This window comes from Camellia sinensis, chromosome 5, assembly GCF_055761805.1.
Source record: "Camellia sinensis isolate YWXY chromosome 5, ASM5576180v1, whole genome shotgun sequence".
Classification (NCBI taxonomy): domain Eukaryota; kingdom Viridiplantae; phylum Streptophyta; class Magnoliopsida; order Ericales; family Theaceae; genus Camellia; species Camellia sinensis.
Window position 1 is genome coordinate 53,581,670 of NC_138965.1, and position 12,568 is coordinate 53,594,237.

Below are 12,568 nucleotides of genomic sequence, written 5' to 3' on the forward strand. Positions count from 1 at the left end.
ATTTTATTTAAATTGTGCATGATCTCCATCAATACCCATGAATTTCATTATTTAAAATTATATAACACAACACAAAATTCACCATTCAATCTCCACATTTTTCCGTCCTCACACGGATGGCCAATGGACACCTCAAACTTTCCACTTTTATTTTCCTCACACGATCCAGCAAGTGGACACCTCATAACATTCCCACATTTGTCGTCCTCACACGAACCAGGAATGTGTGAGCATGGCAAAATCCACAAAACACATCATCATCACAAAATCCATATATATGCATCTCCCATCTCAATAATCACCCATACCTTAAGATTTACACACAATTAAACCAAAGTATAAATATACGAGAGTAAAGATATTCCTACCTCAAGAGTTGCAAGTATAAGATGAAGATCCACGCAATGAACTTCCAAAATAACATGATCTAATCGATTCAAAATGTAGCTCTTGGTGAAAGTAACAACTTTAATGAAGGCTCAAAGATAGATTCTTGCTATTACTAGATGAAATCTAGGGTTTTTAGGGAAAAGATTGTTAGAGAGAAGGAGTGTGAAAAGGTGAATTAGAATGTGTTTGGATCACATTATAACTCTGCTGTCCTGAACAAACCGCTCGAGCGAACTTTCCATCGCTCAAGCAAAGTGCAAAAATACAAAGAGACCGTTCGAGCGAACTTTCCATTGCTTAAGCGGTAAACGCATAGTCTCAGAAGTTTTGCAGAGCTACAGTGAAAATATTGGGAGCTTGAAATATGCACTCGAGCGAACTTTCCTTCGCTCAAGCTGTCTCGCCTGCAAACATGCGAGTTACTGGGAGCTGTGAATCTATGCTCGAGCGACCGAATGACTACTCAAGCGGTCACCCAAAATCATCTGTTACAGTTGATGAGTAAAATTAGAGGGTCCTTGTGATTCCTTGTGATGTATTTAAGATGTCATTGTTTTGGAATGTATTAAGGTGCCCACTTGCCTGGTTCTTGTGAGGACGACAAATATGGGAATGTGTTGAGGTACCCACTTGCCCAGTTCTTGTGAGGACGACAAATATGGAAGTGTTATGGGGTGTCCACTTGCCAAATTGTGTGAGGACGACAAAAATGGAAAGTTTGAGTTATCCACTGGCCATCTGTGTGAGGACGAAGAAATGTGGAGATTGAATGTTGAATTGTGTATTGTGTTATAAAATTTTAAACAATGAAATTCAGAGGTATTGATGGAGATCATGCATAATTTAAATCAAATATTCATATATTTGGTTAAATATATTCTCTACTGGGCAATTGCTCATTCCTATTCACTAACATTTTCATGACATGAAGAGCCCCTACCCCATCAATGAAGAAGGAGGTGTCGATCTCTTTTAATATTAAAGTCTTTGGTGAACTTTGAAGTTGTAATATAATAATTGAACTTCTTTATTACTATTATTTTGAAATCTTATGTCTTTTGTATTAAGAGGAATAATGTATTTTGTAATTTTTTCTAACTTATTGAACTGAGAGTTGTATCTTGTAATTTTTGTAAACAAAATCTATAGCTCAATGAGAAAGAGAAACAATGGAATGGAATTGTGTTGTTTGGATGTATAGAGCATGTTCTTTTAATTGTTTTTCAGGAATGGTTTTTTGGGGTGCAACAAATTTGGTATCAGAGCGAACTGGGTTGAATACTTAGAGCTCGTGGGAGGTGACTTTCGTCACACTGGGTTGTCATGCTAGGATGATGGGTTAATTGTCTTACTTGATCATGTCTTTATGTGATTAGGTGGGTATGGGGTCAATCCTCTAGGATATGACTTGTGTCCACTACATTCATTGAAGTCTCATTAGAAAGGCATCTGATCAATGCTTTTTCCAGTAGGAAATCTTTGAGCATCATGGAATGAGTTGATATTTTGGAAGAGGGATCTGTATGTGTTCTATTTATTTATGTGTTTATGTGTTGAGAATAAGAATGAGACTTAAGGGGGGAAATGATGTGAGAAGTGATGAGCTAGTATGTGAATTTTGAGTTAATCTTGTCTACATCTACTCTTATATAAGATGTCTGGACGTGGTAGGGGTCGTGGCAAACCTCATTGAGGTGGTCAGGATATTTTGGCTCAACTAGAGATCCCTTATCAAGAAAAAGGAGTGCGCCAAAATAATGTGGGCTCCACCAACCCAAGATGCTATGGGAGTGTTAGCTCAAGAGATGGTCGGGGCTCTTAGGGAGTCAATGGATATTCTTAGGACCGAGCAAGCGGCTTGTAACGTCCCAAATTTCTAGACCAAATGATAAGACAACAATCATGGCTCTTTCGAGAAAAACTGAATATAAATCTCCAAACTTACATTACATGATACAATAGTTCTTCATGCAACAATACATTAATCCAACAACAAGTAAATAAACAAATAAATACTCCCAAGGGTTTACAAGTTTCCAAGGCTTGAGCCTGGTTACACAAAACGGTTATTGAAACCCACACAAACATAACCATTGGCTTACACATAGAGTCATAGCAAAATGAGAGCATTGTACTCCCAACATACATACTTTCACGCCCCTAGTTGGGTGGGATCACCACATCTTTTCCTGCACAAAAATCCTGTAGGATGAGCATAAAGCCCAGTAGGAAATTCTTAACAAAGTATATACATTTTATACAAGTCTCAAGAGATGAAATACATATGCCATGCTATGCCCTTTTTTGAAGATAAATCATATTTTCATCTTTTGAAAACCATCATACTCAATGATATCATGCAATTTCAATTGTTCAAAACTTAACAATTTATTTCAAGGGCGGTAAATACGACTCTGATAATCCCTAGGTCGGTGTCTACAAGTAGACTATACATGTACTACCAAATTGTCATTTTTACCGGTATTAACCGGAAGGCTCAACACCTATCCGCGCGGGTTTTCAGTCTTTCACCCCAGACTCTCAGGCCAACTTATTCAATATCATCTACACCACTTATCAAGACTTACCAACGTATTTACCCCAAAACCATTTCGTGAAAATTTGTTTCTCAACATTCTTTTCTCAATACAAGCTTTCAAATCAACTTTCAAAGTTTAATGTAATCAAATGAATTGATATGCCAATTTCACAAGATGAATATAAATACTTTTATTCCAATTCATCATCCAAGGAATAACATAATTCCCTCTTCTCAAGTATCCGCGACAATTAGTTATCTCAAGACTATTTCAACGTTTTGAACAATAATTTTCAAAATAAACAATAATTCTCATATTCCCTGAAATTCATCATTTATATAAATATAAATAAGAAATTTTCTAAACATCCATTTATTTTGACACACAAAATAAATATAATAATATCATTCATAGATTTTCAGTCTCTTTTTAAAAAAATTCCCAAATTGTAGGTTTTCTCACCAAAACTATACAACTCAAATCTTTTGAAAGAAAACTTTCCAAAATCATCTTTTCTTTAATCAACGAAGATCAAAAATCATAAGATCATTTTAAAAGAACGAGAGACAAACCCACTTTCAAAATCGCTCAACTTCTTGAATCAACAATCAATTTTCAAAGCTATCGAAAGATGATTTCAAAAATCATATAGATCTTGCAAAAATATATATATAACTCTAAGAAAATCCCTACCTCAAGTTTTGAAGAAAAAATGAGATGAAACCCCCAAAATCAACGGTGTCGAAACTCGATCTTCACCGCACACAACGAAGCCCTCGAGAAGTTAACCAACTTTGATGAAGAACCTACGGCAGAACTCTAATGAATCTTGAGAAATCAAGGTTTTGATCCAATTTGGCGTAGGAAAATGTAGAAAGAAGGGAGAGAAAAGGGTTTTTAGAGAGAGACATATATATAAAAGTGATCTGAAATATCAGATTCACGAACTGATATAACATGGTCCGCTCAAGCGTGGAAAGCCCCGCTCGAGCGTCAAGTACACTTTCCCAGTACCTTTGCAGACAGGTTAAACTTCTGAAACCAAACATTCTCCGCTCGAGCGAATAAGCAACTCCTACTGCATTTTGCATTTTTGCTTCGGGGGCGCTGCCCCTCAACCCCGCTAGGGCTCTGCCTTAAGACCCGCCAAGGGGCGCTATCCCCTGGACCCCCACGAGCTGACCAGGCAGCTCGATCCTCGACATACTCAGCGAAGTGGCAAAATTGCGATCGCTGCATGGCTAGGACTATCGAAGGGAGACAAAGGCATCATTTCTAAAGAAGGAATTCTTCCATTCTAATCCTTTCGAATTTCTTGGGGGTGCTAAACCCTTAAAGGCAGATGAATGGCTTGAGCAAATCACCAAATCTTTTAAGATTTTGGACATTTGTAAGAGTGAACTTCGAGTGGCACTTGCCAGTTATCAATTGAAGGAGGACGTCAATCAATGGTAGAAATATGCTAAGGGTCGAATTAAACACACTTGGAAGGCGTTTTCTCATGCCTTTCAGGAGAAATACCTTCCTCCTACTATGAGGGAATGTTTAAGGAGGGAGTTTGAGAAACTTGAACAATCCGACTCCGCGGTGGTGGAGATTGAGGCTACCTTCACAAGCTTATCTCGTTTTGCATCAGACCTGGTGGCGACGAAAAAGCGTCGGTGTCTAGATTTTGAGAAAAGGCTGAGGCCGAGAATTTTGATGAAGGTAATAGAGAACATGATCTAGGATTATGATAAACCAGTGGAGTCCACGGCACATGTTGAGACTATGCTTGAAGATGAAGAGAAGAGGCGACAACTTAAGAGACAAAGGTTTTAAAAATCTCGAGGGAGTTCTATAACATCCAAAAAGTCAAAGGGTTTTACATTTTCTCCTCTACTGCCATTACCGATCATGTCATTCATTCCTATGTAAGGGAAAAGTATGGACAGTATGGAACAAAGTGGGATTACTTGTTATCAGTGTGGTAAACAGGGTCACAAATCCAATGCATGTCCATGAAGGGGTAACCAACAGTGTTAGACTTCTACTCGTTCTCAGAGTCAGACTTTGGATGTAAGTCAATCACCCATTTCTTATCAATGTGGCCACCCAAGACATATGAAGAAGTTTTGTCCCCAGATTGCCGGAACAACCAGTGCTTCAGGGTTTCAAGTAGGACAGAGCCAAAGGCAGACTCATCAGCTAGTTCAGTCTGGACACGTGTCTAGAGCTGTACATGGGGCCACCTCCGCACAGTCTGTGCAGCATGCCTATTATCAAAGAGGTGATCCGAGTGAATAGAGGCCCTAATGGAGAGTCCATGCAGTTACTATATCCAAATAGTCGATTGGGCCAATGGTGATGCGAGGTACATATCTTATATATAATACTTAGGCCAACATGTTGATAGATACAGGGGCATCTCATTCATTCATAGCATCTGCATTTCATCCAAGTTAGGGTTATAGGCTTATTAGAATCTTCTCTTGCGGTAGAATCACTGATTGGGGGTAAGATTGTTTTGAACCATAGGTGTTGCAGGTGTGTGATCGAGGTCGCCGATTGCTGACTCCCTTTTAGTCTGGTGTTGTTAGATATAACGGGTTTTGACGTCATCCTTGGTATAGACTGGTTGTCCTCTTATTGTGCCATTATAGATTGTTATCGCAGAAGAGTTACGATGTGTACTGCTGGTGGTGACTGTTTCTATTTTCTGGGAGATAGAACTGATAGATTTTTACCGCCTTTATATGACTCTCATAGTCGAGGCAAATTCACTTCTCTTCTTGCAACTTTGACGAATGATGGGAACGGTGGAGTGTGAGGGGTATTTCCTATGGTGGTTTGTGAGTATTTAGATGTTTTCCTAAGGGACTTCGCTGAATTACCGCCTCATCGTGAGGTTGAGTTTTCTATAGACTTGGTGCCGGGTATGACACCCATTTCCATGTCACCTTATAGATTCGCTCTGACAGAGTTGCTTGTTTTGAAAAAGCAATTGCAAGAATTGTTAGACAAGGGTTTTATATGCCCTAGTATCTCGCCCTGGGGAGCACTAGCTCTTTTTGCCAAGAAGAAGGATAACTCATTGCGGCTATGCATCGACTACAGGGTCACAGTTAAGAATAAGTATCTGTTGCTTAGAATAGATGATCTTTTTGACCAATTTAAGGGTTCTTAATGTTTCTCAAAGATCGATCTAATTATGTGTAAAATAGGAAGATATTCCGAAGACGGCTTTTCGTACTTGATATGGCCACTATGAATTCTTGATGATGCCGTTTGGTTTAACCAATGCTCCTGCCACTTTTATGGACTTGATGAATCTAGTTTTCCGAAAATTCTCAACAAGTTTGTAGTAGTTTTTGTGGATGACATCCTTATACATTCACCCTCTGAGGAGGAACATGAGACGCACATTCGCATTGTTTTGCAATTACTTAGGAAGCATAAGTTGTATGCTAAGTATGAGAAATGTGAGTTCTGGCTCTCCGAGATGAAATTTTTGGGTCATGTTGTTTCCAAGGACGGGGTTACTGTAGACTCTTCAAAGATTGAGGTGGTGTAGAATTTGGAGCGACCTAAGAACGCCTTTGCGATCCGCAGTTTCTTGGGTCTTGCCGGCTACTATAGGCAGTTTGTGAAAGACTTCTCTACATTAGCTTCTCCGTTGACTAGGATAACTAGAAAAAGAGTGAAGTTTGTTGGGAATGATTCATGTGAGAAATCCTTCTTAGAGTTAAGGACGAGATTGACCACTGCACCAATTTTAATCATTCCAGAATGAGGGTTGGGGTACACTGTGTACTGTGACGCCTCTAGAGAAGGTTTGGGTTGTGTTTTGATGCGAGAGGGTAAAGTAGTGGCGTATGATTCACGCCAATTGAAAACCCACAAAAGAAATTACCCAACTCATGGCTTGGAGTTAGCTGCAGTTATTTTTGCTTTAAAATTGTTGAGACATTATTTGTATGGAGAGAAATTTAAGGTGTTCTCAGATCATAAAAGTCTTAAATACCTATTCCCTCAAAAGGATTTGAATTTACGTCAAAGGAGGTGGATGGAATTTTTGGAAGATTACGATTTTGAAATAAACTATAACCCCGAAAAAGCCAATGTGGTGGCCGATGCTTTGAATAGAAAATATGCGAGTACCATTGCTAATCTTGCAATTAGAGAATGGGAAATGTTAGGTGATTTGGGTGAATTTGATTTGTATCTTAATGAATCTCCCGAACATGCCACCATGTTTTCCGTCCTTGCATAACCAACACTTGTTACTCGGGTTATAGAGGCACAACAGGGTAACTTGGAAGTTGAAACAATCAAGGAGAAAATTACACAAGGGAAGGAGGAAAAGGGTTTGGGGGTAGATTTCGATTTTAATGTCCGGTATTTAGATCGTCTCTTTATATTTGAGTCGTGTAGAGATAAGGTACTTCGGGAATTTCATCACTCCCACCTTGCGGTACATCCAAGAGGCAATTTTGTACCATGACCTTAGCTGACAATTTTGATGGAGGGGTATGAAATGGGATGTAGCTTCACTTGTGTCCAAGTATCTAACTTGTCAACAAGTCAAGGCTAAATATCAACGGCTTGTCGGATTATTACAACCCTTGCCTATAACTAAATGGAAGTGGGAACACATCACTATGGACTTTGTTTCGGGCCTTCCTAGAACACAAAGGGGTAATGACGCAGTTTGGGTTGTGGTGGATCAACTAACTAAGTCGGCTCATTTCCTTACTATGTGTATGGGTGACTTGGTTGATTACCTAGTCGAACTTTACATTAAAGAGATTGTCCAACTTCATGGAGTTCCGATGAGTATTGTCTCAGACCGAGACTCTTGTTTTACTGCATGGTTGTGGCAAAGTTTACAAACTGTTATAGGTACTAAGTTAACCTTTAGCACCACCTATCATTCTCATACCAACGAACAGTCCGAGCACACTATCCAAATCTTGGAAGATATGTTAAGAGCGTGTGTACTAGACTTCAAAGGTTATTGGGAGAGATACCTACCTTTAGCAGAGTTTGCCTACAATAATAGTTTTCAAGCTAGCATTGGGATGACACCTTTTGAAGCTTTGTATAAGCAACCGAGTAGATCGCCGGTGTGTGGGACCGAAGTGGGAGATTCACCTATTCTTGGACCACAATTGGTTCGTGGGACCATCGAGAAAATAGCTCTCATTCAAAAAAGGTTAATTACAGGTCAAATTCAATAAAAGAGTAATGCCGACTGGAGGAGGAGACCTCTATCATTTGATGTGGGTGACTATGTATTGCTAAAGATATCGCCTAGAAAAGGTTTAATGAGATTTGGGCAAAGTGGAAAATAGTCACCTAGATCCATTGGCCCTTTTGATATTATAGAACAGGCAGGAAAGGTGACCTACCGCCTTGCTTTGCCATCGCAGTTATCCGAGGTATACGATGTGTTTCATGTCTCCATGCTCTGCAAGTACGAGCCTAATCCTTGTCATGTTTTAAACTAGACAAATTTAGAGGTGGATGAGAATGCTTCATATGAAGAAAGACCGATGAAAATCTTGGACACCCGAAACAAGTTTTGAGAGGCAAAGTCATTCCTTTAGTCAAAGTGTTATGGCACCACCACGGAGTGGAAGAGGCCACTTGGGAACGAGATGCCGAAGTTCATGAGAAATACCTAGATTTATTTAATGATATGTAAACTTGCTTCTTTGTTATTTTCCAATTATATGTATGGTGGTTTATAGAAGAAAGTAAATGAGAAGAAATTTGAGTCTTCGTGCTATTGTTTAAATTCAGATTTAATTTCATTTTGATTTATGAGGTTGTGATGATTGAGGTTACTATTATGTGATATTCCTCTTCCTTGGGAATTATTGGAGCTTTTTTGGCAAGAACCATGAAATTTCGAGGATGAAATTGTAACAATCCTCACCTTACTCTTGTCATACTTGCATACATTCTTGCATGGTCTTGCTTTGTTACGATAATTGGAAGGATTTGTTTGCCTTGTTTTGTTAGTATTACTTGCGTGATCTTGCCCCTCGTTCGGTGTGTGCGTAGCCGAGGTCATCTTGAGCTTAGTCCGCCATTGAACCTTGTACTTAGAACTATCTTGAGATCTTGTTCAACCCCATCTTCACCTCGGGCATTCGTTGCCGAGATGTTTCGCACTTAGTGAACCTTGTCCTTGGGCAGGTATGGCCTAGGCCGAGATGTGGCACACCCCGGCCAAGGTGTGGCACAGCTTAGTCAAGTGTCGTCCTCCCTAGCCAACGTTTTGTTATCTTGTTGCTGGATCCTTGATTTGAGCCGATGTCATCTTATTGCCGATGAGTCTTACCCGAGCTTGCTGCATACGCTTTGTCAGAGACTTGTCTTGTCTATCAATCACCTTTTTTGAGCTGAACCAACCCGATAACGCCACGTGTCCGAGCTGATTGTTAAGGCAGCCGGCAGAACTTGAAGCAAATCATTTTCTTGTCTCAAATCTTTGTTTTAGAGAGAGAAGCTCTAGAGAAGTTCTTGAGTGAGAGTGCGTCTCCCAAGCTTGATCTTCGTGGTTTGAACCGTTGGATCGGAGTTTTGAGGTTAGAATCTTGATCTCCTTTGGTTGTTCTTGCTGATCATATAGCTGCATTGCATGATCGAACTCGTGTTGCATATCATGCATTGTTTTGAAGTTGGTTTTGGAAAGAGAAAATGGTTTTCATGTGTTCTTGAAGAAAATCTCGTTTTGATCTGAAAGTTGGAACGAAAACCATGTTTTTGTGTTTGTTCTTGCATGACTTTCTTGAATGGGTACCCAGGTCCATATTTTGAACTCTTGGCATGAAAACTCAGATTTTGTGGCAAGTTGTGAGCTTGCATCCATCTTTCAAATGATCATGTTCTTCATATTCTTCAAAGGAAAACCCAGGTTTTTCCTGACTTTGTTTAGCGGGACCTCGGCATAGTTCTGGACGGTACCCAGTGTGTTTTCATGAAACGGGAGCAGTGGTTAAGCTCCCAGCTTGTTTTGCTTTGTCTTTGACTTGGATCTGGCAAGAATGCCGAGATCATTTGCATGTATTTAGGGCTTGCTTTGAGAATGTGACTTGCCATGTGATTGTAGGTCCTTGATATTTGCTTGAGTCTACCCCTGAAGAACTAGGTGAGTGGTATTTCTAATAAAGCTATGTTACACTTGCTTTTGATAAATCTTGTTTTGTTTGTTTTGACGTGGTATTTGCTAAGCATGAATAAATAGCCTTATTTTGATTGTTATCCTCGGAAAGTCCCTTGTGCTGGAGGACTCTAAACTTTCGCAGTACTAAGTACAAAAGGATACGGTCCTTGTTAAATCGGGCTACGGGCCTAAGTAACACAAGTCCCTTGTGCTGGAGGACTCTAAACTTTCGCAGTACTAAGTACAAAAAGATACGGTCCTTGTTAAATCGGGCTACGGGCCTAAGTAACACAAGTCCCTTGTGCTGGAGGACTCTAAACTTTCGCAGTACTAAGTACAAAAGGATACGGTCCTTGTTAAATCGGGCTACGGGCCTAAGTAACACAAGTCCCTTGTGCTGGAGGACTCTAAACTTTCACAGTACTAAGTACAAAAGGATACGGTCCTTGTTAAATCGAGCTATGGGCCTAAGTAACACAAGTCCCTTGTACTGAAGGACTCTAAACTTTCGCAGTACCTTTGACCAAACGATTACGGATCGTACAGCCCTTGATACTTGAATGATGAATACGGTTCATCCCTTGCTTCGCCGATGTTATGATACTTGACTGATGAATACGGTTCATCCCTTGCTTCGCCGATGTTATGATACTTGACTGATGAATACGGTTCATCCCCTGCTTCGCCGATGTTATGATACTTGACTGATGAATACGGTTCATCCCTTGTTTTGCCTATGTCAGTAAACATCTTTGGATACTTGTAATATTTGATTGATGAATACGGTTCATCCCCCGCCTTGCTAAAGTTTTGATGTGTTTCGTTTGAAGGACCTCGGCTATATTCATACAAAACCTTTATTATTAGTACCATTCACTGAGTATTTGTACTCACCCCTCTATATATATGTAGGTGATGAGCAGGACGGCGGCGACGCCTAGATCGTTTTGGACGCTTGTTTTGGATTCGTACTTATGTCGGCTTTGCTTTTGTATTTACGTCGGCGATGCCTTGCTTTGCATGTCGGCAAATCTTGAAAATCATGCTTCTTGACTTGTATTAACTGTATTTTGTATATGTCAGCTCGAGAAGCCTTTTGATCAAGATGTAACATGTATTTTTACCTTGTTGTACTCAAGTTGTAAAGTTAATTGGAAATGTTTGGCATTTCATTTGATCTACGCACAGCTCTTATGGACCACTTGTATTTGATTCATTGCTTCCGCATTTGTGAGCCCCCTATATCCATACTCTGATTGTGTTGAGTTTTTGAAAGGTTGGCTTTCGGTAATTACGGATTACTGGCCATCACGGCACCAAACTACTAGGGGCGGTTTGGGGTCGTGACAGAAATTCTTTAAGGATGGTAGGCTATAACTGTTGAATTTGGGTGACCACTCAAGCAGTCAATCAGTGGCTCAAGCATAGATTCGCAGCTCCCAATATCTTGCATGTTTGCAAGCGAGACCACTCGAGCGAAAGAAAGTTCACTATAGCTGTAGCTGTGTAAAACTTCTGAGTCCATGCATTTACCGCTCAAGCAATGGAAAGTTCGCTCGAGCGGTCTCTTTGTATTTTTGCACTTCGCTCGAAAGATAGAAAGTTCACTCGAGCGGTCTGTTCAGGGCAACAGAGTTATAATAAGATCCAAACATATTTTTTCACGCTCTTTCTCTCTCTAACAGCCTTTTCTCCAAAAACCCTAGCTTAAAAACCCTAGATTTCATCTAGTAATAGCAAGAATCTATCTTTGAGCCTTCATTAAAGTTGTTACTCTCACCAAGAGCTACGTTTTGAACCGATTAGATCATGTTGTTTCGAAAGTCATTGCATGGATCTTTATCTTACACTTGCAACTCTTGAGGTATGAATATCTTTACCCTTATATATTTATACTTTGGTTTAAGTGTGTGTATATCTTAAGGTGTGGGTGATTATTGAGATAGATGATGTAGATATATATATATATATATATGGATTTTTGTGATGATGATGTGTTTTGTGTGAAATTGATAATGGGTTGGGTAACCAATTATGAAAGATTGAGTAAATAGACATGAATTAAGCGAAATTAATATTTGAAAGGAAAAGCCCCAAAATTTAATGTGTAACCCTAAAGGTTGTTCTTTGATTTTGACTTAAAAGGTAATTGATGAGTAAAATTGAAGGGTCCTTTGTGATTCCTTGTGATGTGTTTAAGATGCTATTGTTTTGGAATGTGTAGAGGTGCCCATTTGCCCGGTTCGTGTGAGAACGACAAATGTGAGAATGTGTTGAGGTGTCCACTTGCCAGATTGTGTGAGGATAACAAAAGTGAAAAGTTTGAGGTGTCCACTGGCTATCCATGTGAGGACGGAAAAATGTGGAGATAAATATTGAATTGTGTGTTGTGTTATAAAATTTTAAACAATGAAATTCATGGGTCTTGATGGAGATCATGTATAATTTAAATCAAATATTCATATACTTGGTTAAATATGTTCTC